The sequence below is a fragment of the Panicum hallii genome, chromosome 1 (assembly GCF_002211085.1).
Source record: "Panicum hallii strain FIL2 chromosome 1, PHallii_v3.1, whole genome shotgun sequence".
In the NCBI taxonomy this organism is placed as follows: Eukaryota; Viridiplantae; Streptophyta; class Magnoliopsida; order Poales; family Poaceae; genus Panicum; species Panicum hallii.
The window spans coordinates 17243720-17271671 of NC_038042.1; positions in this window are offsets into that span (position 1 = coordinate 17243720).

Sequence of the window (27952 nt, forward strand, 5' to 3'; positions counted from 1 at the left end):
CTAGTTATTAGTGAGAGACGTATGAGTATGCCACCGAAACTAACCGCGTAAGTCCGAAGGTATTCGACAGTGTTTTTGGTTGTGAGAACGAGTAGTGCGTGCATGCATCAATCATCATCAATTGCATACAATGTACGTTTTGGTCTATTAAGGATGAGTAGCGTGTTATTTATCTCTGGAATGGGTTGATAGGCTTCTCATGGTAGTTTTTAAGTTGGGTATCTTAAGTACCTTAGGCATGCATCTGATTTCCAGTCTTTGCTGTTATCAGAATTGATTATCTCGTTCCATTTATCTTGTGATTTCTCAGCAAGGTAAAAAGTCTCACCATTTGCATTCTTGTTGCAGATGGCAGCCCCTCCTAACGTCTTTTGGGATCCGGCCGGGCATTTCCATACAGATGCCTTGCACTGGGAGGGTTTCCCTCGCCTTCTCTGGGAGTCATTGCGTTCGCTCTTTCATACTGAGCCTCCACAGTACGACGCAGTGGAATGTCAGGAGGAGGGTGTTCGCCGATGTCGAGTTAGAATGACTATTCCTCAGCATCCCTTCCGCTCCCAATGGCAGCCTATTGAAGTTGATGTGATGGGCTATCGAATAGTTGACACCATTGAAGGAGCAGCACTGGAAGCCATTTATCTTTTCTGTAAGCAACATCCAAGAGAAGCTGCAGGACAGCCGATCGGTATATTTTCTACCACTGATCCCAAGGATCCAGAGTGGAACCTCGGAGTAGTCCCCGAAGGTCACAGGTTAGAAGGTTCCACGGAGGAAACACTTCGAGGTACTATGCGGTTTATGGGTGTGCAGCATCATTATCAACTGCTACTACGTCGCGAGATGGGTCAATTGATCAATACTGCGTGAAGTTACTATAGGGAGGCTGATAGACAAGTCACCCAAGTTGACCAACTTCGAGCTTTGGTGACCGAGAAAGATGGGATCATCGCTGCTTGAAATGAGACTATTCATCATCGGGAGGACCAGATCAATGAGAGTGATGCGATAATCACCCAACGCAACACGATCATTGAGTTCCTCCAAGAACAGATCCATGACCTCATCTTGGAGATTGATGATGCCCACACCCACATCAATGAACTCCAACAGCAGCCAGCACCTCCTGCCGTACCAGCTCCTGAAGAAGAAGAAGATCCTGAAGAAATCGAAGGAGTCTCCGGGATCGATTCTGAGCACGGAGATCCTGTTATCAGTCCCCATCATTCTTCTTCTGGCAGTCAGTCATTAGTGGGCAACTTTGATAACTTTTAGTTTTGGTTGAGTGGGTGACAGTCTAGTTGTAGATAGTGTAGAAAGATGTGACATAGGTAGTGCGTAGTATATTTAGATCAAGAGCCACTTGTTGTGTTATATGTGGCATGTGTACTTAGGCAATGGCTTGTAGTGGTTAAAGTGCGCTGATGTAAGATGTAAGGATTACCAGTGTTTAAGTAGTAATCTAAATCTTGTGTTCTATTATCTTGGTCAATATCTTGGTATCTAAAATGAGTTGATTGAATGGAGCATTTGAATTACATTTCTATTTGATAATTGTATATCATCTGAAATTGGAGTAAGGGTATGGTTGATAATGGATATCTCCTTTCTTTCAGATTGTTGGAGCTACTCGCGGAACCCCGGAAGGATTCCGGGCAGATCAGGCTAGTGGTTCTCAGCAACCACCACCACCTCCAAATCTGGCCGAGGTTATGGCCCGACAAACAGAACTCCTCAACCAGCTTGTGCAGGCTCAAATGGGCCATTTCCATCAGCAATCCCGAGGCCGAGATGAACCCTTATCGGCCAGTTATCAAGACTTCCTTAGTATCCAGCCTCCATTATTCCATAAGGCAGACGAGCCTCTAGACGCTGACGCTTGGCTTCGAACTATCGAGTCCAAGTTTGCCCTCTTAACTGCCCTATGTTCGAATGAGAACAAGGCGCTTTTTGCAGCCCAGCAACTTCATGGCACAGCTCGTCTATGGTGGGATCATTTTTATGCTATGCAGCCTGCTGATCATGTCATCACTTGGGACTTGTTTCGGACTGCCTTTCGAGCGCACCACATACCCGAAGGACTCATTGAGCGAAAGCTCAATGAATTTCTGAACCTGACTCAGGGAACCCGCACCGTCATGCAATACGCACAAGTTTTCAACCACTTGTGCCAGTATGCAGGATACCATGCGGATAGTGATGCCCGCAAAAGAGATCGTTTTCGCTGGGGCTTCAACACCAAACTTAAAGAACGACTGAATTTGGTAAGGGCCGACAATTTTAATGAGTTGGTCAACATGGCCATTACTCAAGAAGATTGTATCTCAGCCCACAGAGCAGAAAAGAAATGGAAGGCACCTACAGGGCCAGCAACTACGCAAACATCAAGGTATCGGTTGGTCCCGAGCAATGCCCCTCGAGCCCCGCCTCAAGGCAATTTGCCTGGCAAATGGGTAGCCAGACCACCCCAACACGCACGATTCAACCGACCACTGACACCACAATTTCAGCAGCAACCACAGCAAGGTCCGCGGCTGAGCTTTCCGCCAGCCAACCAAGGAAACAGCAACTATCGTTGTTTCAACTGCGGAAGCCTGTCCCATTTTATCAAGGATTGCCCTCAACCTAGGAAATCTTTCCAAGGGCAAACCTCCGGTCCAACCAACAAGAGCAAGGGCAAGAGACAGGTGGTCCAGGTCCGCCAAGGGAAGGTGAACCTCACCACTCTCTCCGAACTCCCCGAAGGGACACCGATAATGACGGGTACATTTTCTATCAACCATCACCCCGTTATTGTTCTTTTTGACTCTGGTGCTACTCATAGCTTTGTCAGTGCAAAGTATGGGACTAAAATTGGCTTGGATATCTATCCTACTAATGGAGATTATAAGATAACAACTCCTGGTGGAAAAACCTTATCAAATCAAATCTGTAGGAAGGTACCACTTCAGCTGGGTAGTCGATTGATAAAAACGGACTTACTTCTACTAGACCTAGACGGAATGGATGTTCTATTAGGTATGAATTGGATGACCCAGCACCATGTGTCTTTAGATATCTCTTCTCGAACTGTGTAGATTGATTCACCTGAGCATGAACCTACTATTCTCTATCTTCCACAATCGAAGTACCTCAACTCTTGCACCTATGCTGCATCTGGGATCAAACTAAAGGATATCCCTATCGTCTGTGAGTATCCAGATGTCTTTCCAGATGATTTCCCTGGAATGCCCCCAGATAGAGATATCGAGTTTATCATAGAACTCCAACCTGGCACAGCCCCTATCTCTAAGAGATCCTACCGTATGCCTCCTAACGAGTTGGCTGAGTTGAAAATCCAACTCCAAGACCTCCTTGACAAGGGTTTCATTCGTCCGAGTGCATCACCATGGGGTTGTCCAGCCTTATTTGTGAAGAAGAAAGATAATAGCCTAAGGCTATGTGTAGATTATCGTCCTCTCAATGCGGTAACTATCAAAAACAAATATCCGTTACCCCGCATTGATATCCTCTTTGATCAGCTAGCCGGAGCTAAGGTATTCTCTAAGATTGATCTTTGTTCCGGCTATCATCAAATTAAGATCAGGCCAAGTGACATTCCAAAAACTGCTTTCTCCACCCGATATGGCCTATATGAATATCTAGTCATGTCATTTGGTCTTACCAACCCTCCCGCCTATTTCATGTATCTCATGAATTCTGTTTTCATGCAAGAACTCGATAAATTTGTTGTGGTCTTCATTGATGACATCCTGATCTATTCCAAAAAACCAGAAGATCATGCCAAACATCTTCATGTCATTCTTCAGCGATTAAGAGACCACCATTTATACGCAAAATTCTCCAAGTGTGAGTTCTGGTTAGATACAGTGAAATTTCTAGGCCATACCATTTCTAGTGACGGAATATCCGTTGACCCCAGTAAAGTACAAGAAGTGATGGATTGGAAACCCCCAACCTCAGTCCATCAGATCCGTAGTTTTCTTGGTCTAGCGGGCTATTATCGTCGCTTCATCCCGGATTTCTCCAGAATAGTCAAACCTATGACCGAACTACTAAAGAAAGGTGTTAAATTCTCTTGGGATCAAAAATGCGATGATGCATTCCACACTCTCAGAGATCATCTTACTACTGCTCCGGTTTTAGCTGAACCAGATAAGTCAAAACCCTTCGACATCTATTGCGATGCATCAGGAACGGGACTTGGTTGTGTACTTATGCAGGACAACCGAGTAATTGCGTATGCATCACGAGCACTCAGGGTTCATGAACAGAACTATCCTACCCATGATCTCGAACTTGTAGCAGTCATTCATGCCTTAAAGATCTGGAGACATCATTTGATGGGTACGAAATGTCACATTTACACTGACCACAAGAGCCTCAAGTATATCTTTACACAAGTAGATTTGAATATGAGGCAAAGACGCTGGCTAGAACTTATCAAACATTACGATTTGGAAGTACATTATCATCCAGGCAAGGCTAATGTCATTGCGGATGCACTCAGTCGCAAGGCACATTGCTCTTGCTTATCTGTAGAAGCTTTCAATGAGACTCTCTACTGGGAAATGAGAAAGCTCAATCTAGAAATCATTCCCCAAGGTGACTTGAAGCATCTCTCAGTTGAAGCCACGCTTAGGGATAGCATTGTTCTAGCTCAACAGCGCAATAAAGGAGTCAGAATCATTAAACAGAAGATAACACAAGAAGAAGGAAAGTATAAAAGCTTCCGAGTAGATCCAGAAGGAGTTTTATGGTTCAACAAACGTATCGTTGTACCTAAGGACCATAAGGTCCGTAAACAGATATTGGATGAAGCCCACCTGTGGCAGAACCAACCTGAATTATACCGGCTCAAGTACGCGAGTCCTCAATGAAGGGCTACCTCGCACTTCAAACGGTATAAAGCTATTGGTCTGTCGGGTAACGTCCCGAAGAACCACCGAACGCAGGATCCAACAAGGTACCTCACACGAAGGTGAGTCCAGAGATACAATGCCAAAATAATTTACACCACAGGCAGTTATATTACAAAAATATACAAAATAACATTTGTTCTCACTGAGGAGAGTTTATTACAACACAAGTTCAAGTTTCTGTTTAAAGCAGCGGAGTTTGAAAAGCGTAGTTAATATACACGACGTCATTACAGATATTATGCTAGCCCTGGCATAATATCACTCGGCGGAGTTTGTGTTGGCCGGGGACGGATCCCATTCCACGGACCAACCATCAGGCAAAGGGTAAGGCCACGGTGTAATGAACGCTGGCTCATCAGAAGGATTACCTGAAGTAAATAAATGAAAGCAAGACTGAGTATACTAATACTCAGCAAGACTTACCCGGAATTGGGTATATCTTAGCCCATAACTAGACTCATGATGGCTTTTAGCTTTGGGTAGGGTTTTCAGCTGAAAAGCAACAAAGAGTAGATCCTTATTTCCAATTTTTAGCTTTCAGGTTCTAGTTGTTTAACCATTCTAGGTAAGCACCTATAACTATCCAAACATGGTAGAATCTTTACTCAAACATCATCTTTAATAATCACATAATTGCTCTTGTTACTCTATGTGATAAAGGGGATAAGCAGTCTCATACATCGTGAGAGGCGGACGATTCTGAATCGAGATTCAACCCTTGCAAGGTAAACCTAACACACACGCTTGGGACACCATAGGGTGGTTCCAAGCAACCGTTTGCCTTTCATTCCGACTCGTGGATCAGGGCCACCACAAGCGACTGCAGGTCATATGCACTACAAAAGTGCAGGACGTACGTCTGTAGCGCGACTACAAAACCCGTACTCCTGGTTGCCCAGCAACACATACGCCTACACGTCGAACTAAGTAACCAAAAGAAGCAAATACATGTGGTGGGGGGTATGTCCACTCCTCGGGCCGATTGGTTACTAGGCTTACCGCTTACCATATTTCACGGCATGTGGCTAGTACTTTCAAACGCTTAGCCACCGCTACCACACACTGCGACCTTATCAAAATTCAACAACACAGACGGGGTATCATCTTGACCATGATACCTCATAAAACTCCCGTCCGGCATCCTTATGGTGATAACAGGAATGTAAACATTACAATTCCTAAATCGCGCGAGTGACAGGAAATCACTCGACTTCTACCGGTCCTATAAGCAGAGCAGCTAGTCGGACTCTATCTCTAGTGTTCAATATATTGGTTTCTAGAATAATGCAACTAAGTTTCCAAACAACTCCTAAAAACCTAATGCATAAAGAGATATATATAAGTAATATAGGTTGCAGTGTAGTAAAGTAGGGGTTATGTCCGGGGCTTGCCTTCGCTGGTGGGGTTGGGGTTAGTCAAACTATTATCTTCCGAACCTTGGTTCGGGGCTTCAGAAAAATCTGCGACAAGAGTTCCGGGGTCTTCTGAATAAACTTCTTCTTGTTCCGGGATCAGTTGATAATCCCCGTCAGCGAGAGTGGTCGAGTCTACATGAGATGCAGAATTACAAGTTATGGAATGCCTTTACATTTATTTTACTTCCCGATAAAGTTGCAATCCAATAAGTAATATTTTATTTGATACATTTCCTAATTACTCTGCACTGGGCAGTCATTTATTGAGCACTAATAAGTTTACTTAGATTCATTAAACAACAAACTTAGTTAGGTTAAGTATTCAATTAGTAGCATGGGGCAACAGGTGGTGTGGTTCCCATTAACAATTATATTAAAAGCTTTACATATTAACCTCTCAAGTTATATGATTTTTAAGTTACCATTACCTTAAAATCAAATATATTATATCTAATTTAATTAACATCTAATTCTTGGTTGACAATTTTAATAAGATGTTATAATATTACAAAACAGGACCTTAATTTATTTTCATGTTTTAGAACCTTTAAAACTATATTTATTAATTATACTAAGGAAACTACTCCTTATTCCTAACAAAATTTATTCAACAAGAAAATAATACTAAAATGCAAGGATAATTATTTTTCTTCAATTCTACATGCTAAAAGAAAATTATCAGTACTGGTTTTACTAATTTATCATTTTTCTATGAATTACTATGTATTTCTTAAGCTTACAAGCAATTAACTTTGATATTTAAATTGGGTCATCAAACATTCAAAAACTGAAGTCGACCCTTAAAGCAAAGTTACAGATCTTTATCTAAAGATTCCAACAAAATTTAGTTTACTATTTTATGATTTTTCCTTGAAGAGATATGGTATTTCTAAGTTGACAACAAAAATTACATAAGGAGGTCCCTGGGCACTATTCCACTGAGTCTATGGCTTTGCAGGAAACCCTCTGTACTTCTATTTCTTCTAACCCGAAGTCCTTGGGCTGGGAACCGAACAGAGCAGAGCGGGGGCGGCCGTGTTCCGGCGACGGTGGTCGCCGGCGGTGAGGTCCAAGGGGAGGAAAAGGAACAGGAGCTCACGAGGGTCCTTATGCACCACGTGTCGAGGGTTGGAACGGCCGGAAAGAGGGATCCCGACGAGAACCCGAGGCGGCGGCGGAGGGGTCGACGGCGACGAGGGTGCTCCGGCGATGAACGTCGGCAGCCAACCTGCGCACGAGAACCAGTGAGTCGTGGGGAACGAGTACGTGCCATCAATTTGATGAAAACATGCTGGATCGAGGGAACTCGACGGAGACCGATGCGGCGACGGCGAGGAAAAACGCCGGCGAGCATCGGGAAAGCTCTGTGATGCACGAAAGAGCCAATGGATGGGTCGTACAGTTTCAGGGTGAAGATGTGGTGCTGGTTAGGGTGATGTGGTGGCTCGGGATTGCTTGAGGGGTGCTGTCCACGGTGAGGCCGAGGGCGGCGGCGGATGGTGCTCGTCGGCGACGAGTTTTCAATGGAAATTGGAGGGCCACGAGTGGTCGAGGAGCACCAGTGGACTGTGGAAAAGCTTGTGCAGGTGGTGATTGAGGCGAAGGTGGTCCGGTGTGGGCTGCCCACGGGCGGGTTGTGCGCGGCCGGAGAGGAAGAAGATGACGGCGACGGAATTGTTGTCGATCGAAACCCACCGGCGAGCAGCGACAGGCAACACGAGGAGCCGGGAGGCTTCCGGGACGGCTGGCGGGCCCCGGTCCCTCGGTCAACGGCCCAGCGATCTGGCGCACACCCTGGCTTGGGGTTGCTAGGCGTGCCACCTGATCCTGTACCTGATCAGGAAGGTGTGATTCGTGAAATTCCTGTGAGCACAGACACTTGTAAAGGTTAGTCCGAGCCGTGATCGGCTCATCACTCCTCCCCGGTATCGGCTATAAAGAGCCGATTGCATCATTACCGGATCGGATCTTTGGGTCAAACGACATTTATATATAATAATAAGATAAAACTTGCTTTAAAGATATTAATCTAATCCAATCCACGACAGCTAAGCCCTCACTACACAACCGGAACATCCTACACGTAATTGAGCCTAACGAATACGCAAAGCATCATAACAAACAACCCGAACAGAGACCCTAAGAACAACTAAAGAGCCGATTCTTAAAGAAATCTCTATGCAGACTAAGATCCGATACTAACGTACTGCCGGAGCTTTCAACTCGTTTGCAAGGCCTAATCATGCACATATTGAGCTAAATCCCTAACGAGCAGGAACCGACTATAACAGATTAGATCTATTAACATAAACAAAGCAAGATGCGATCATTGCACCTATGATCAGGTACGATGATCGCGGAGCACGCAAGAACAATGAAACAGAGCAAGATCATGATACAAAAATAACATTACTCTATACGCACTACGATAACTAATGCTACCCGCCATCTACAAGGCTTCAGAACGAGCAACATATAAAGCAACAAATAAGAGCAATGCGCCCCCGATCACGCGAAGCGTGATCAGGGGGCAGCATGGCACTTACCCGATGAAGAACCCTGGAACAGGGGAGGCGATGCGCCGTGAGTTGTTGATGAATGAATCTTTTTTTCTTGTTTATTCATGGTACATATTTATAGTCCGTAAACTTGCTCTCCTTAACTAACCCTAATTAAACACGACACAAATCCTAACTGCCTAAACCTGAGTTTACATGGCCTTGTGGGCCCCAAACGCCCGTACGGAACCCAATCTGCAAGCTTATCATAACCGTTTCTCAAGCCCATCTTGCTCCACGGCCCACTTTTAGCCTGTCCAGAATATGGCGATAACACATGCCCCCCTGGTTTTGGCGATGGTAATTCCGGAATCATTTAAAATTACCTTGACCCTTCGGCTTCCGGTCCGTGCCTTTCCAACTTCCAACTGACACGACCGCTCTGTACCACGCTCCTCGGGAACCGTCACAATGCCGATTCACTCCACCTCTCGATTTATCTTTATAAACTCTCCTACGGCAACTTCCCCAACCATCTTCCTCTCGCAGCCATCACCAGTTACTCCCTTCCTCTTCTTTTACCATGGCTTCTTCCTCTTCTGCCTCCTCCGTTATTTCTTATGAATCCGAGTCCTCCCGAGAACCAACTCCGGAGTATGATCCGATCACTGCCTACGAAGCCCGTGCTCCCCTGCATTGGGATGAAGAAGAGTGGGATTTCCGTTACCGGTCAGAGGATGATGACTCCCTAACCGATGGCGAAGATCTCGCACTCCTCCTCGGAGCCGAGCTGGAGGAGGATGAGGACGACGCGTCTTGGGGGGAAGACCTTTCTTCCTCGGAGGAAAGAGCCGATTCCTTCTCCTCCGAAGAAGATCCGATGGCAGGTACCTTCCTTCTTGGCAGGTCATCGGGCGATTCCTCCGATAGCAGCACAGGAGCCGATGGCGACGACAGCTTCACCAGCGACGATAACGGGAATGACGGCGACAGCAGCAGCGACACCGGCGACAGTGGCCCAAGCGTTGTTCCGTCGCCCAAGCGCCGCAAGACCTCCGGCGTATACTGGTGGTAGACTGTAATATTCTCATTAGGCCATCTTTAGGAGCAGTTAACTCCTCTTTTGTGTATGTTACCCTGCTGTGAATAAAATCTACTTTTGTACCAGCAATTCCTTTTGTGCGCAATCTATCTGTTTCAGGAGCCGATGGCAGCGCATTGGCTTCAGAGTATGCCGATCCGGATTTGAAATAACCCTTCAATTTACTTTACCCTTCCGCTGGCCTTTCACCTGACACAAATCTCCAAAGATTCTGGGATCCAGATCAACTCCGATCCCCTTCACTCAAAACCCTAACCGCAAGATCCTTCCCGGTCCTTGAGACACATATCCGATCCTGCGCCGCCAAACCTAGATCCGCTCTCCAGGATCCCGACTCAAGGTTCCCGATGGCGGAGTCTTCGCGCACCGCCGCCGATGTCTTTGGTCTGAAGGTGAACTCCGACCCCTCATTAATTTTAACACAGCATCTGCAAGTTTTGCTGCGCGGTTAATTAATCCCTCCCTCGGCAATCTTGCCTTTTTTTCTTGGGATTTTTTCAGGCTTCCGATATCTTCTTGCCGCACCCTTCTTCCCCCAATTCTTTCTGCCTAGGGCCTCGTTCCTATGAGAAACCCATAGATTTGATCTCTTGTGAAGCCAATCGGATCCCCTTTGTGAGTCAAGATATAGACCTAGAATCTTGGTCGGACAGCCTCCGTGCCTGGCCGAATCCTCCTGAAAACTGGATGGCTTGGTACAACAGAGTAGCAGGCGCTTACCAGCCCTTATGGGAGTCCATCGGGATAGCCGATGCTCTGTCTCTGTCCCTCTCTCCCCTTGAAAAAGACGAGAACCTTCTGAAAACCATCGGCTATTTCTGGTCTGACGCCTTGAATTGCTTTCTCTTCGGGCACAGCCCGTTAACACCAACATTGCTAGATGTTATGATGATTACTGGCTTGGACATATCATCAACGTGCCCCTCTGCTTACAGCCTCCTTGTGGTCCCATATAAACTGTCATCCAAAACCGAGTGCACTAACTGGAGCACATACCTGGGCCAGCACCAGAAAAGCAAGGGCCCTGTAACAGAGAAGGAACACACAGCCTTTCTGAACCTATGGCTCGAACATTTCCTCTTCTGTGGCCCTTCCCTTGCCCCAACTAAGAATTACCTCTCCTTAGCTTATGAGCTGGCCAGGGGTCAATCTGTTGGCCTTGGTAGGTTATTTCTCGGGGAGCTTTACAGATATCTCCATTTGATGACTTCTAGCCTTCTTTCTCAGAAGAAAATCAGGACCGGTGGCCCATGGTGGTTTATCCAGCTGTGGGCTCGTCTTTATTTCCAAAGTTCTGACCCTGATTTTCCTTCCTTACTCGGCAATTCCTTCCCTGATCTGAGTGGGAGACCGATTAGGTGTACCAGTTTTGGGCAGGCTTTGTATAGTCTCCCTGGCGGGAAACTGAACCCTCTAGATGCTTCCCGATGGCTCCGGATTTTCTACAAAGGCCTTGACAACCCGAACTTCCTTCCTTATGCCGATTCCGAGCTCTTTGAGAACCCGGCTACCTTCCGACTGGCCGACATTGGCTATGATGCCGACACCAGGCGTCTTTATTCTATCATGGTTCGGCCTTGTCTCCTCCCAGTTGGCATGAGTACCTCTAACCGGATCCTCAAGCCTGGTTACGAGTTTTATCAGCCGGTCGTAGCAGCCCGGCAGTTCGGTCTTGCGCAGGTGCCTCCCCACTTCCTTCTTCACCTGTTGACATCAAGCAGGGTGGACCTTCCTGACGCTTTAACCGCCCAGAGGTGCTATAATCTGTTCACAGACCTTCCCTTGTCTGTTCCCGTCAATCTTTCCTTTACTTCTTCGGCCGTTGACTTTGAGGGATGGTGGTCGATGTGGAAAACTCATGTTTTCCGAAAAGCTCTGGGCCCGATGCTGCAGCAAATCCATCCTGAGTAAGATATCCCGGTTGAAGAGGTACCGCCTTTAATTGGTCTTTCTTCTTTCAACTTTTACTGGCCCCCCTTTCTGACTCCATTTTCTGCTTCTGCAGCAAGAAGATGGCCCAGAGCCGATGAACGAAGATGGATCGCCCTTTCGTTTCCTGGCGATTGCTCCAGTGGTTCTCTTCGGCAAGAATGCGCCTCCTCCCTCAAAAAGCATAATGCAGATTCAGCCGAGCACTGCTAAGCTGACCCCCAAGCGAAAACGGCTTTTGGAAGCCGTTGCCCCCCGAGCTCGCGCCAAAACGAGGAAGATTTTGGTCAGGAAGGTCCGGAAGGAAGCCACACCAACTTCTCCTGTTCCGTCATCTCCAGTCATCGCCCAGGTTTGGCCCTTTCTCTCGCTTTGCAATCGGGTCTTTGTTCATGTCTCCCTTAACGGTGCTCTCTTCTCTTGCAGCCTGCCGTTGTAGAAGTCTCCAGTGAGGAGGAGCCCCCATGCCAGAAAGGTTCATCTTCAGGGGCGCCAGAAGACGTGAATGTGCCTCTTAGGGCCCTGATTACTCTCCGTGATCCGGGCGCAACGACCTTGGAGGATCCCTCTGCATCAGCTGTTGTCCCAGCTGCCTCACCGAGCCCACAGGCGCCGATCGTGTCTTCATCCCCTGCTGGCCCCTGTTTGGAAGGACCCTCTACCGCTTCGGCCACTGCTGATTCCCCTACACGGGAGGTACGTCCCGCGAAGCCGATTGCCATCCCATCGGCCATCCCTCTCGCAGAGCCGACCGTTGCCCCGTCGGCTGTTGCCTCTTCTTCCGAGGGTGCGGTTCAGGCGGCCTCTGCTGCTACCGTTCGTACTTCGGGAAGGGTGCACCCCCGGGAGCCGATCGTCCCTTCGTTGGCCATTGCTACTTCCTTCTCAGGACAGGTATGTCTTTCCCTCTCCCTTTGTAATTGTTTTGGCCTTCTCCTGCAATACCTTGCTTACCCTCTTTTCTTCAGAACCTGGACCTTTCAGAACTCCTCGCGTTTGATCCCGCCACGATTGGATCGACCATACTGGAAGCCGCTGACTCTTCCTCGGGCCTGACCAGCACTGTTGATCGGCTCCTCCGCGTGAAAGAGCTTCTGTTGGGTCCGATCTCCGCGCTGATTCAAGACTCCAGTGCAGTTAAACAGATCCTTGACGAGGTCAGTTCCCAGCTCCCGGTGAGTCTCCAGGCCAAGCTCTTGCCGGCCGGACACCTTTCTTCCTTCCAAACAAAAGTGGCAGAAGCTCGCCGCAGGATCGAGACTCGGCGTTCCCAATCACTCTTAAGGACCATCATCGCTGAGATGTGTCAGTCGATCAACAAGAAGAAGGCTGCACTCGACGCGAAGGTTGACACATCCGCTTCTGCCCGTCGGCTTCGGCTTTTGGAGAAAGAACTGGAAGACCTCGAGGCCAAAGTCCGGGCCACCAAGCAGCGCATCCAGGAGAAGAAGGATCTCATTGCGGGTTCTAAGCAGGAGGCAGAAGCTTTGACTTCCGAGGTGCAGGCGGACTTGACCGAGCTGAGCAACTTGAGCAAACAAGTGGTGCCGGGGGCGGACGAAGATGATGAGGCAGTACTCGCTGAGGTCGACCGCATCCGTCTTGATGCTATTGCTGCTATAGATGCCTTCCTTCAGTAGCCCTGTTTAGGATAAACTTTGTATCTGTATGTAGTGAACCCGCTGTGTCTCCGTGTAATGAGCCTAAAGTCGATGGTGGTGCATCGGCTGTCTGATAATTTGTAGTGTTTCGATTGCCATAAGCAAAAACTTCTAAAGTCGATGGCAACGCATCGGCTGTTCTAATCCTTTCTATCATTGTTCGGGCCGATCAGCGCTCATCGGCCCTTTTCCTATTTCCTATCTTGCCAATGCTAAGGTCGTCGACTTAACCTTCACCTCCCTTCTTAACCTGCTGGTTGCATCGGCTTCTTGCCTGATGGGTGATATCGGCTTTACTGTTCGTCGACCCACATACTTGGGAAATATTTCTTTAGGTGTTGGCCATTGACTGCTACCGGAAACTTGACGCCGTCCAATTCTTCAAGCATGTATGCGTTCCCGGTTAAGACCTGGTCAACCCTATACGGTCCATGCCAGTTTGGGGACCATTTGCCATATGTTGTGTCTTTGGTTCCCAACGGTAATACCGCTTCCCAAACCAAATCTCCTACCTGGAATTCCTTTGGCTTGACCTTTTTATTATATGCACGGGCTACTTTAGCCTTATTTTCCTTAATCTTTTCTAGTGACCATAGCCTGAGTTCCGTGAGGTCCTCCACATTATCACTCATTAGAGTAGCATACTCTTCAGCGGATAAGTCATTCTGGAACTCTATGCGCCTGGACCCGGCTGTAATCTCCCACGGTAACACGGCTTCCTGCCCATAGACCAAATGATAAGGAGAAGTTTTTGTTGCCCCATGACAAGATATACGATATGCCCATAATGCTTCTGATAAAACTTCGTGCCAGCGCCTGGGGTATTCATCGATCTTCCTCTTGATTAACTTGATAAGGCTCTGATTAGATGCTTCGGCTTGCCCATTTGCCTGGGCGTAATAAGGAGACGACCTAATCAGCTTGATACCCATATCGACAGCAAACTTCTTGAATTCTTCCGAAATAAAACCGAGCCACCATCTGTTGTTATAGTCTGTGGGATCCCAAACCTGTGAATAACGTGTTCCTTGACGAAATGAATCACATCTTTGGATGCTACTGACTTCATCGGGACAGCTTCCACCCATTTGGTAAATAATCTGTGATAGCTAAAATGAACTGATGACCCTTGCTAGATGGAGGATTAATTTTGCCGATCATATCCATGCCCCAGCCTCTGAATGGCCACGGTTTAACAATGGGGTTCATTACGGACGCTGGCGCTATCTGGATTTTTCCGAACCTCTGGCATGCTTGACATCCTTTATAATACTTAAAACAATCTTCAAGCATAGTGGGCCAGTAGTATCCTGTCCGCCTAATTAGCCACTTCATCTTGTGAGCTGACTGATGAGTCCCGCACGTTCCTTCGTGAACTTCGTGCAGGAGCCGACTGGACTCGGTCGGCCTAGACATTTGAGCAGCAGCCCCTCCAAGGTCCTGTAAAACATATCATCTCCTATCAGGACGTACCTCATGGCTTTATAGCGTATCTTCCTGGGTGCCCCCCGAGCCGAATCCTTCAAGTAATTGAAGATATCGGCTCTCCAATCTCCCTGGTCCAGGAAGTACACCTGATGTCTGGGCCCATCGGCTTTGTATCCTGAAGCCAGCTGCGCAAGATCATTGGCCTCTGCATTCTGAGCTCTAGGTATCCAATAAAAATTTATATACCTGAACTGGGCCATCAGCTCCTGGCAGTGCACCCATACTGGAAATAATATCTCACTTTCACACCTGTAGTCCTCGGTGAGTTGGGAAATTACCAATTTGGAGTCTCCGAAGACCTCCACGGCTTCAGCTCCGGCTTCCAGGAGCAATTCCATGCCTTTGCGCACCGCCTCGTACTCTGCAAGGTTATTAGTACAGGTGGCCGGTAACCTAATTGAGAAAGAGTAGGCTGCCCCCCGAGGCGATACCAGCAAGATGCCGATTCCACAACCATCTCCACAGACGGATCCATCGAAATACATGGCCCAGGCTCGTACGGCAAGTGCTGCTATGTTGGTATTAACCCTCTCAGCAATGAGATCTGCCAGTGCTTGCCCTTTAACTGCTTTCGCGGGTTGATACCGGATGTCGAATTCTGATAATGCAAACATCCATTTGCCTAATCGGCCTTTCAACACAGGAGCCGATAGCATGTGCTTTATAACATCCGATTTGCAGATGATGACTACCTCAGCCGACAGCAGGATGTGACGAAGCTTGGTGCATGTAAAAAACAAACAAAGGCAAAGCTTTTCCATATCAGAGTACCTTGTTTCGGCGTCCAACATCCTTCTGCTGAGATAAAATACCACCCATTCCTTGCCGTCGTATAACTGCACTACCACCGAAGCGATAGAGGTGTCACCGACTGACAAGTATATGTAAAATGGCCTGTCCTGTTGCGGTGGCACCAACACAGGTGGTCTCGACAAATAGTCTTTGATTTCTTCGAATGCCCGTTGTTGTTCTGCCCCCCAGCGGAACTCTTCATTGGTTTTGATCTTCACCAGTTCCATAAAGGGTTCAATCCGCCCAGATAAGTTAGAGATAAACCTCCTGACAAAGTTAATTTTGCCAATAAGTTGTTGGAGCTCTTTCTTGTTAGTGGGCGGCACCATAGTACGCACGGCCTCTTGACTTTTTAGGCCGATCTCTATCCCTCTTTCATGAACCAGGAAACCCAAGAACTGCCCAGCTGTTACACCAAAAGTGCATTTTTTCGGGTTCATCCTGAGCCCGAATTTTCTGGTTCGTTCTAAAACTTGCCGTAGATCATCTAGGTGCCCTTCGACCGATGCTGACTTGACCACGACATCATCGATGTATATTTCTACCAGATTGCCGATTAGGTCATGGAAGATGTGGTTCATGGCACGCTGATACGTTGCTCCGGCATTTTTCAATCCGAAGGTCATAACCACGTATTCAAACAGTCCCACCGCTCCGGGTACTCTGAACGCCGTTTTGTGTATATCTTCAGGAGCCATGAAAATTTGATTGTATCCAGCATTACCATCCATAAAGCTCAAAATCTTGTGGCCGGCAGCCGCATTGATTAATATTTCTGCGACAGGCATCGGATATTCATCCTTCGGAGTGGCCCTATTAAGATCTCTGAAATCCACGCAAACCCGCCATCGGCCATCTTTCTTTTGTACGGGTACGACACTTGAAATCCACTCAGCATACCTGCAAGCCCTGATGAATCCGGCTTCTATCATTTTCTCTATTTCTTTTTTAACTTCGACCAAGACATCGGCTTTCATCTGACGTATCCGCTGTTGGAACGGTCGAAATCCACTTTTGAGAGGGAGCCGATGCTCCACTATGCTCCTGTCGAGCCCAGGCATCTCTGTATAATCCCAGGCGAAACAATCGGCATATTCCTTTAATAGAGCTATCATCGGCTCTCGTAATGACGGATGCAATTTCTTACTAATGAACGTTGGCCGCGGCTTATCCCCGGGACCAATATCGATCTCTTCAAGTTCATCAGCCGATGTGAAGCCATATCCTAGTTTCCCGTCCTCTGTTAAATCAACGCTGCAAATAGGAAAAGAAGATAACAAAACGATCTCCAGCCGATCGGTGGTATCGGCCGATTTACATATTTCAAAATTCTCCAAGTGTTTAAGAAAAGAATCGGGCCGGCTGTCAAAGCCGGCTTTCTCATAACAGCTACGTAAAGCACTTATCACCAAAAATTCATTTTTTGGGGGCCGATCGCGTGAATCGGCCTTAATGGGAACATTATTGTGACTTCCTTCATGTAACCTTTCTACTCCGTAAGGCCAGTGGATAAGACCAGCCTCACTCCGTTTTTTGTAGCCTCGATGCGGTCGCACCCCTCTAAGCTTATCCCTGAAATCGGCTCTTGGTCCTCTGCATCCCAGATGCTCATGGCAGCATGCGAAATCTCGATTGAGTCATCTGCCTGGACTACCTCCACTTCGTCTCCATCCCACTGGATCAAGCATTGGTGCATCGTTGAGGGGATACAACAGTTGGTGTGAATCCAGTCCCTGCCGAGTAGGACATTATAGGTGCTTTTGCTGCTAACGACGAAGAAGGAAGTCGGGACGGTCTTACTCCCGATGGTGAGATCTACACTGAGGACACCCTGAGCTTCTGAAGTCTGCCAATTAAAGTCACTCAACGTGACGTTAGTCTTGATCAGATCCCCGGCAGATCGCCCCAACCGGCGCAGAACTGAATATGGCATAATGTTGACCGCCGCTCCCGTATCCACTAGCATTTTATTAATGGGCTGACCATTGATATACCCTTTGAGATATAATGCCTTCAAGTGCTTGTAATTCTTGGCTTGCGGCTTCTCGAATATCACCGGCCGTGGTCCCAGATCAAGCTGGGCTACGGATGGTCCTCGTAGGCCTGAGCATGGAATTCTGCAGGAAGTACAAAAACCATGTGTGTATCAGCCGATACCTTTTTATCGGCTTTCGTCGGCTTGGGACGCCATTCTTTCCTCGACACGTGCGGCTTCTTTTCCTGCTCATGATGAACTTGTTCTGCCAGATCCGGTCGCGCTTTTCTCAACGTCTCGACGTACTTGGCCTCGGCTTCTTCCAAGCTCCGTAGCCTCTGAACCCGACGCTTTTGTGAACGATTTAGCCCATCGGGGCACCAGCGTGGGCGATGATACCTATCCTCCTCTCCATCTTCTCTTCGTGGTGACCGAACCCGCTCCTGTTGAGTTGGCGCAGGTCCTAATCGCCCGAAAACCGATTCCCTTGCCTCTGTCTTCATATGTGCACACTCTGGGCAGTCCCTAACAGTAGGCAATCGGCTCATACCGGAATTCCAACAATACCTGAAGAATGGGCAGTACCAATGATCACGAGCATCCTCGTGCTTCTTCAAACACTTCCCGGTGCGATGCTCATATTCTTCGTCTTCAGATTCCCGCCGGAGGCGCTGCTGGTACTGATACTCGTATTTCCTGAGAAGATCAGAAGAAGTTGGACGTTGATTCCTTACGTACCTTACCCGCTCTTCTGAGACATATTCCTTTTTCTCTTTTTGGGGCCGATTGCTAGAACCAGCCTTCATATTTTTGGCTTGATGTCGCGATGCTATCCCTGCCATGTTGATGCCGAGCGCGAAGTCCAACTGCCGCCTTGCAGACCGGTCATTTTGTTCTACCATATTTACACCAGGAAAAGGCTGAGTGTCTACCTTCATGGCGGTCTTCCCCAAGACCAATCGGCCCTGTTCAATAGCCGATTGTATTTGCCGACGGAGTTCCTTGCAGTCGTTCGTGCCGTGGGTAAAGGAATCATGCCATTTACAATATGTTCTTCCTTTTAGCTCCTGTGCCGTGGGAACTTATGCCCTTCCGGAAACTTCAACTGTTTTTCTTTCAGTAACAAGTCGAAAATTTGTTCGACCTTACTCACATCAAAGTCAAACCCTTTTGCCGGACCAGTTTGTTTCAGCCACTTACAAGGGACGGGATTTGCACCACGAGCCCACTCAGCAACCGATACCTCTAGTTCCTCCTCGGAGTCATCGGCTTCTTCCGTGTCAGCTGCCGCCACCTGACGTTTAAACCTGTCTTGGTATAACTCAGGATGACGCTGCTCATAAGTCGATAGTTTCTGGACCAGATGTGCCAAAGAGGTGAATTCCAGTTGAAAAGCCAGATCCCTGATCGGCTTTAACAATCCCACTGATGCTAGTTCGATAGCTTCTTTTTCTGAGATCCTTGTCGAATAACACCTATTCTTCATCTCCCTGAAGCGTCGGATGAATTCTGCCACGGTTTCCCCACGCTTCTGCCGAAGTTGTGCCAGATCGGCAATTCCTGCCTCCGCGGCTTCTGTGTGATACTGAATATGAAATTGTTCTTCCAGCTGCTTCCAGGTACGGATGGAGTCGGGACCCAACGAGGTATACCATCCAAAAGCCGGTCCCGTAAGTGATTGCGAGAAGAACCTTACTCGCAGCGGATCTGATACAGAAATCATGCCCAATTGTGCTAAGTATCGGCTCACATGCTCGATAGAGCTAGATCCTTCTGCCCCACTGAATTTAGTGAACTCGGGGAGCCGATACTTGGGTGGTAATGGGATTAAGTCATAGTTTCCTGGATACGGCTTAGTGTAGCCGATCGCTCTCCTTTTTGGTAATATGCCGAACTGATCCCTTAGAATATTGCTGATTTGCTCCGCTGTCTGTAACCCAGGGGCGAGTGCGTACTGTCATGACTCGGCCCGGTAGCATAAGTTGCTAGCCACGCTTGTTTTTCCGCATCGGCTCCAGAAACCCCTCCAACTATCCTCTGTTCAGGATGTACCGGATTATTACTGTCCGGTATATACATACACACATAACCATGTGGGATCTCCTTAGGCGGCTCGCTGAAAAACTGGTGATCCGTGGGGTCACTACCCTCTTTATAAACTACATAAGCTGGAGCACCATGTGATTCTGCAGCTGCAAGTGTATACGTAGTGGTGGTCTGGTTTGGAACGGCAGTTCTCCTCTATGACTTCCCAAGGCAGGTCCAGTTGGGGAATGTTGATGTTTCATAATCTCCTGGACCACACGCAGAGCCACACGCTCAAAAGCATTAACCAAACTTTCCGAGTGTCGGTGCAATGAATGAGCCACCGCATAATTCACTTCCTGTCGCAGCGCTCTAGTACGATCTTCAGACGGAGTAGATAAATCCACCCCATCAAGAGCACCTTCAGGTGAAAATCCCTTCCACCTGACACCATGGCTGCGAGTCCTTTCGAAAGAGCCGATGAGATCGGCTTCAAACTGAGTCTTGATTTCATCATACTTCTGCTTATGTTCAGCAGAGAGTTCCTCGTAAGTGATCGGATCGTCCCTTGACATCCTGCCGACCACTGCTGATAGAGCCGACGAGGATGACGGAGTCGATGAAGATTGTGCAAACGCCGATGACGAAGTCGATGAAGATGGTCCCACTGGGCGTGCCAGAATGTGTTGTCGATCGAAACCCACCGGCGAGCAGCGACAGGCAACACGAGGAGCCGGGAGGCTTCCGGGACGGCTGGCGGGCCCCGGTCCCTCGGTCAACGGCCCAGCGATCTGGCGCACACCCTGGCTTGGGGTTGCTAGGCGTGCCACCTGATCCTGTACCTGATCAGGAAGGTGTGATTCGTGAAATTCCTGTGAGCACAGACACTTGTAAAGGTTAGTCCGAGCCGTGATCGGCTCATCACTCCTCCCCGGTATCGGCTATAAAGAGCCGATTGCATCATTACCGGATCGGATCTTTGGGTCAAACGACATTTATATATAATAATAAGATAAAACTTGCTTTAAAGATATTAATCTAATCCAATCCACGACAGCTAAGCCTCACTACACAACCGGAACATCCTACACGTAATTGAGCCTAACGAATACGCAAAGCATCATAACAAACAACCGAACAGAGACCCTAAGAACAACTAAAGAGCCGATTCTTAAGAAATCTCTATGCAGACTAAGATCCGATACTACGTACTGCCGGAGCTTTCAACTCGTTTGCAAGGCCTAATCATGCACATATTGAGCTAAATCCCTAACGAGCAGGAACGACTATAACAGATTTAGATCTATTAACATAAACAAAGCAAGATGCGATCATTGCACCTATGATCAGGTACGATGATCGCGGAGCACGCAAGAACAATGAACAGAGCAAGATCATGATACAAAAATAACATTACTCTATACGCACTACGATAACTAATGCTACCCGCCATCTACAAGGCTTCAGAACGAAGCAACATATAAAGCAACAAATAAGAGCAATGCGCCCCCGATACGCGAAGCGTGATCAGGGGCAGCATGGCACTTACCCGATGAAGAACCCTGGAACAGGGGAGGCGATGCGCCGTGAGTTGTTGATGAATGAATCTTCTTTTTTGTTTATTCATGGTACATATTTATAGTCCGTAAACTTGCTCTCCTTAACTAACCTAATTAAACACGACACAAATCCTAACTGCCTAAACCTGAGTTTTACACGGCCTTGTGGGCCCAAACGCCCGTACGGAACCCGATCTGCAAGCTTATCATAACCATTTCTCAAGCCCATCTTGCTCCACGGCCCACTTTTAGCCTGTCCAGAATATGGCGATAACAGGAATACAGCTCGATTACTGGGAATTGGACGCGGGAGACAGCAGAACAGCATGTGGGTGTGGATGTAGTGCTGCTACGCGCGAGAGAGAGGGAGTTAAGGCACCGGGGTGGCCTGTCCATGGTGACCAGGTGGTGGCGGCCGGCGGCAGCCTCGGGTTACCGTGGCGCGCGCGCATGAGGCCAGGAGGGGAGAGGAAAGAAGTCGAAACCGGTAGGGGACGACGCGTGGAAGGTTGTAGCAGCTGGAGGTGGCGCTCGGGGCGCGGCATCGGCGGCGAACGGCGGTGGCAGGAGCAGCACAGGGCGGGAAGCGGCGGTGGTCAGAGGAGGAAGAAGCAGAGAGATGTCAGGAGGACTAGTTTGTGAATTCCAAAAAATTCCAGGGACCCCTCTGTAAACTAAGATTTCCCATTGATAGAAAAGTCTAATGAGAAAGGTGTCTAAAGAAAAGTTGTAGAAAATTTTAAATCTTACAAGACTGCTTTAAGGCTCAAGTTCAAAATCTTAAAGAATATAGTTTTATTTTAAACTTTAGAGCACCATTCAAATTATAGACTTTGTCTTGTAATTCAAACAAATTGCTTTAATGCTTAGGGTCTTTTTGCAAGTTTTCCTGCAGTCATCATTACTAGTTCATTTTACACTTTAGTCCTTAGGTAAAACTAAGTTTTACTTTTATCTTTTACCATTTCACATGTAAATCCTTATATGTTTGTATTAATTACACAAAGGTCCTTAATTTCATATAAAGTCTATTTCCCTTAGTGTTTGTTTAACCTTTGCTCTTTTCTTTTCTATAGCCAACTGAAATTTTGACACTTATGCACATTTTCACATACTTGCACATGAAACTTTATTAAAACTTATAATTTACAAATGTACCCTTATTGCTTTGTACTACTTGTATACACTGTATCCTGCTTACATATATTACACCTAATCTTAGTATCTAGTTGTCTAACTACCTGGATATCACAGCCTTCCCCCCTTAAAAAGAATCTCGTCTCGAGATTCCGAAGCTGAACAGAATTGGATAATTAGATTTGGGGATTGGCTTGTAGGAAGTCTGGAAAATTCCTTTGAAGATAAGACTCAGTCTCCCAAGTCGCTTCTTCTTCGGTGTGATGATCCCATAAGATCTTGTACATCTTAACTGCCCTTCTTCTGGTGAATCTTTCCTTAGTATCCAGAATTCGAAGAGGTTGTTCGATGTACGACAAATCAGATTCAATCTCAATGGTACCTGTCTCAACGATTTCTGTGGGTACTTTGACACACTTCTTAAGTTGAGAGATGTGAAAGACATCGTGAATAGCCGCCCATTGAGATGGAAGACGAAGTCTGTAAGCCACTGGGCCACAAACATCAAGAATTTCAAAGGGTCCGACATACCGAGGTGCTAACTTCCCCTTTATGCCAAGCGTTGGACGCCTTTGGTAGGTGATACTCGGAGATAGACAAAATCTCCTATCTGGAATTGCAGAGGTTTTCTCCTCTTATCTGCATAACTCTTTTGTCTAGACTGAGCGGTTTTAAGATTAGATTGAATAACCTTAACCTTGTCTTCGGCTTCAATGACTAGATCTGGTCCAAAGATTTTGCGTTCACCGGTCTCAGACCAACTCAAGGGAGTTCGACATCTGCGACCATATAACGCTTCAAAAGGAGCCATTTGAAGACTAGCTTGATAACTGTTGTTGTAGGCAAATTCAGCTAGAGCAAGGCACTTGTCCCAACTTGTATCATAGTGAATAATACAAGCTCGGAGCATGTCTTCAAGAATTTGGTTAACTCGCTCAGTCTGCCCATCAGTTTGGGGGTGATATGCAGAGCTTCGAATCAATTTGGTTCCTAGAGCTGATTGTAGCTGCTCCCAGAACCGTGCGATAAATTGGGGCCCACGATCAGATATGATAGTTTTTGGAACCCCATGCAACCGAACGATTTGTTCCAGATAGACTTCGGTATACTTCTTAGCAGAGTAAGTGGTATGCACCGGAAGAAAATGAGCTGTTTTTGTGAGTCTATCGATGATTACCCATATGGAGTCGTGTTTTTGAGACGTGTTGGGAAGACCAACAATGAAATCCATGCTAATGTCTTCCCATTTCCATGATGGAATGGGTAATGGCTGAAGTGTACCAGAAACCTTGAGATGACTGGCTTTGACTCTCTGGCACGTATCACATTCGGACACATATTTGGCAATTTCTCTCTTCATTCTGGTCCACCAAAAATGTTGCCGAAGATCGTGATACATCTTGGTGCTACCAGGATGAATAGAGAATTTGGACAAATGTGCTTCGTCGAGGATTCGCTTACGAAGTTGATGATCCTTGGGCACAACAAGTCGATTGTTGAACCATAGGACTCCTTGACGATCAGTGTGAAAACACCGATACTTAGCTTCTCCCTGGGATAGTTTGGATTTAATGATTTTGACACCCTCATCATGTAGCTGCGACATGACGATTTCATCCCGCAAAGTAGACTCAACGGAGATCAAGTTTAAAACTACCTTGGGGAATAATCTCAAGATTTAGTCTCCGCATTTGATGGCAAAGAGTGTCATTAAAAGTGGATACGGTTAAACAGTGACAATGTGACTTGCGGCTAAGTGCATCCGCAACCACATTAGCTTTGCCTGGATGATAGTGTACCTCAAGGTCATAATCCTTGATTAACTCTAGCCAATGCCTTTGCCTCATATTTAAATCAGCCTGAGTGAAAATATACTTGAGGCTCTTATGGTCAGTGTAAATGTTACACTTAACGCCCATAAGATGATGTCTCCAGATCTTGAGAGCATGAATAACTGCTGCCAATTCAAGATCATGTGTTGGATAATTTTGCTCATGAGTCCGAAGCGCTCGGGATGCATAAGCAATAACCCGGTTGTTTTGCATAAGAACACAACCAAGGCCAATCCCAGAAGCGTCGCAGTAGACATCGAAAGGCTGATTACTATCTGGCTGAGCTAGTACTGGAGCAGTCGTCAGAAGTTTTCTCAAAGTGTGAAATGCTTCCTCACACTTCTCGTCCCAACGGAACTTAACTTCTTTCTTGAGTAGCTCAGTCATGGGTTTAGCTATCTTGGAGAAGTCTGGAATGAATCGGCGATAATATCCTGCCAATCCAAGGAAACTTCGTATTTGATGGACGGAAGTGGGAGGATTCCAGTCCATAACTTCTTGAACTTTGATTGGATCAACCGATATGCCTTGACTAGAAATAGTATGTCCCAGAAATTTCACACTATCGAGCCAGAATTCACATTTGGAAAATTTGGCATAAAGGCGATGATCCCGTAATCGTTGAAGAACGACACGTAAATGGTTAGCATGGTCTTCTTTGGTTCTAGAGTAGATCAGAATATCATCGATGAAAACCACAACAAATTTATCAAGCTCCGGCATAAATACGGAATTCATGAGATACATGAAATATGCCGGTGCATTTGTAAGTCCAAATGACATGACCAGATATTCATAAAGCCCATATCTGGTTGAGAAAGCTATTTTTGGAATGTCACTAGGCCTGATCTTGATCTGATGATAACCGGAGCGTAAATCAATTTTAGAAAAGACCTTTGCTCCAGCTAATTGATCGAACAAGATATCAATGCGGGGAAGGGGATACTTATTTTTGATGGTAACCGCATTGAGTGGACGGTAGTCGACACACAATCTCAGACTATCATCTTTCTTCTTGACAAAGAGAGCAGAACAACCCCAAGGTGAAGCACTGGGGCGTATATAACCCTTATCAAGAAGATCTTGTAGCTGAATTTTCAGTTCTGCCAATTCGTTTGGAGGCATACGATACGGCCTTTTTGAAATTGGAGCAGTGCCAGGTTGAAGTTCAATAATGAACTCGATGTCCCTATCTGGTGGCATTCCAGGCAAATCGTCTGGAAAGACATCGGGGTATTCACATACTATCGGAATATCTTTGACTTTGATATCTGTGATAGCATAAGTGCAGGAGTGCAGATACTCTGGCTGGGGCAGATAAAGAGTGGTAACCCCATAGTATGGTGAATCAATTTCAACCACTCGGGAACAGATATCTAACCGGACTTGATGCTTAGTCATCCAGTCTGTCCCAAGTATAATGTCAATACCCTCTAGACTGAGTAAAACCAAATCAGTTTTTATTTCTTTACTACCTAACTGAAGTGGTACATTTCTACTCATTTGGTTGGAGGTGATTTTTCCTCCAGGGGTAGAGATCATATATGACCCCTGGATAGAACAAGATTCCAGTCCTAGTCGGGTTCCACAGTTGCTACTAATAAAGCTATGTGTTGCTCCGGAATCAAATAAAGTAACAACTGGTTTATGGTATATAGAAAATGTACCCGACATGACAGGAGCTCCATCTGGAAGTTCTGCAAGAGTGGTGAAGTTAATCCGTCCTTGACGGACTTGCATCACCGGCTTCTTTCCCTTATTCTGGTTTCCCTGGGTGGAGCTCTGCCCTTGATTGGATTTCTTAGGCCGCGGGCAATCTCGGATAAGATGATCCGCACTTCCGCAATTGTAGCAGCGATAATTGTTGCCTTTCTGTGGCACTTGCGGAATATTTGGCCGTTGGCCAGATTGTTGTGCTTGTTGCGGGGGCACAGGAGGTCTGAACCTTCCTTGCTGCTGAGGCGGCCTAAAAACCAATCTTCCCGTAGGGGCATTGCGTTGTGGTACCCTGGGCGGCGTATTGGGAACAACCCGATACCTCGGTGGTTGAGCACTCGAGGTCCCAGCAGGGTTCTTCCGCTTCTTCTCGGCATAATGCGCCACAATGCAGTCTTCCTGAGTTAAGGCCATGTTAACCAACTCACTGAAAGTATTTGCCTTCACAAGGTTCAGGCGCTCTTTGAGTTTGGTGTTCAGGCCCCGACGGAAGCGGTCTTGTTTCTTAGTATCATTATCTGCATGATACCCGGCATACTGGCACAGATGATTGAAATTCTGTGCATATTGCAAAACTGTGTTGGTACCTTGGGTAAGAGCCAGAAACTCATTAAGCTTTCGCTCCAATAACCCTACGGGTATATAATGTGCTCGGAAAGCGACCCGGAATTCATCCCATGTGATGACATGCCCTGCAGGTTGCATGGCATAGAAATTGTCCCACCAGATTCTAGCAGCACCACGAAGTTGTTGAGCAGCAAAAGAAGCCTTGCTAGAATCCGCACATGGTATGGTCAGGAGAGCGAACTTCGACTCAATGATGTGGAGCCAGGCATCGGCATCCAATGGTTCCTCGGCCTTACTAAAGAAAGGCGGCTGGGTACTGAGGAAATCTTGGTAGCTAGCCACAGGAGGATTACGATCATCCTGGCCTCCTCGGAATTGTTGCTGCTGATTCAGTTGTGCTTGAACCAACAAATTAAGCAATTCCGTTTGCCGAGCCATGACTTCGGCAAGGTTGGGAGGAGGTGGTGGTGGTTGCTGAGAACCACTGGCCTGATCAGCCCTGAAACCCTCCGGGGTTCCTCGTGTAGCTCCAACCATCTGAAATAAAGGAGATGTCCACTATTAACCATATATCCTTACTCCCAATTTCAGAATACATAAACAATGCATATATTCCGTACAATCATCTCATCTCAGAATTAAAGATAATGTACAAGATGATTAAAACCGGAAATTATATTACATTGGTAACTCAGATAATTCTCACTTCGCATATCGAAAGCTCACTACATAGGCCATCTATGTTACATCAAATGGCGCGAGGTTTGACTACTTAACTATTACATTCCCTTAGATTACATCTCAAAGGTTGACGATTTACTAAAAATCGTCGAAATTTCCTACAGATGACTGACTACCAGATAGAGAGTGATGGGGACTAAGAATAGGATCCCCATGCTCAGAATCAATCTCTAAAATACCCTCAATCTCCTCTGAATTATACCGGCTCAAGTACGCGAGTCCTCAATGAAGGGCTACCTCGCACTTCAAACGGTATAAAGCTATTGGTCTGTCGGGTAACGTTCCGAAGAACCACCGAACGCAGGATCCAACAAGGTACCTCACACGAAGGTGAGTCCAGAGATACAATGCCAAAATAATTTACACCACAGGCAGTTATATTACAAAAATATACAAAATAACATTTGTTCTCACTGAGGAGAGTTTATTACAACACAAGTTCAAGTTTCTGTTTAAAGCAGCGGAGTTTGAAAAGCGTAGTTAATATACACGACGTCATTACAGATATTATGCTAGCCCTGGCATAATATCACTCGGCGGAGTTTGTGTTGGCCGGGGACGGATCCCATTCCACGGACCAACCATCAGGCAAAGGG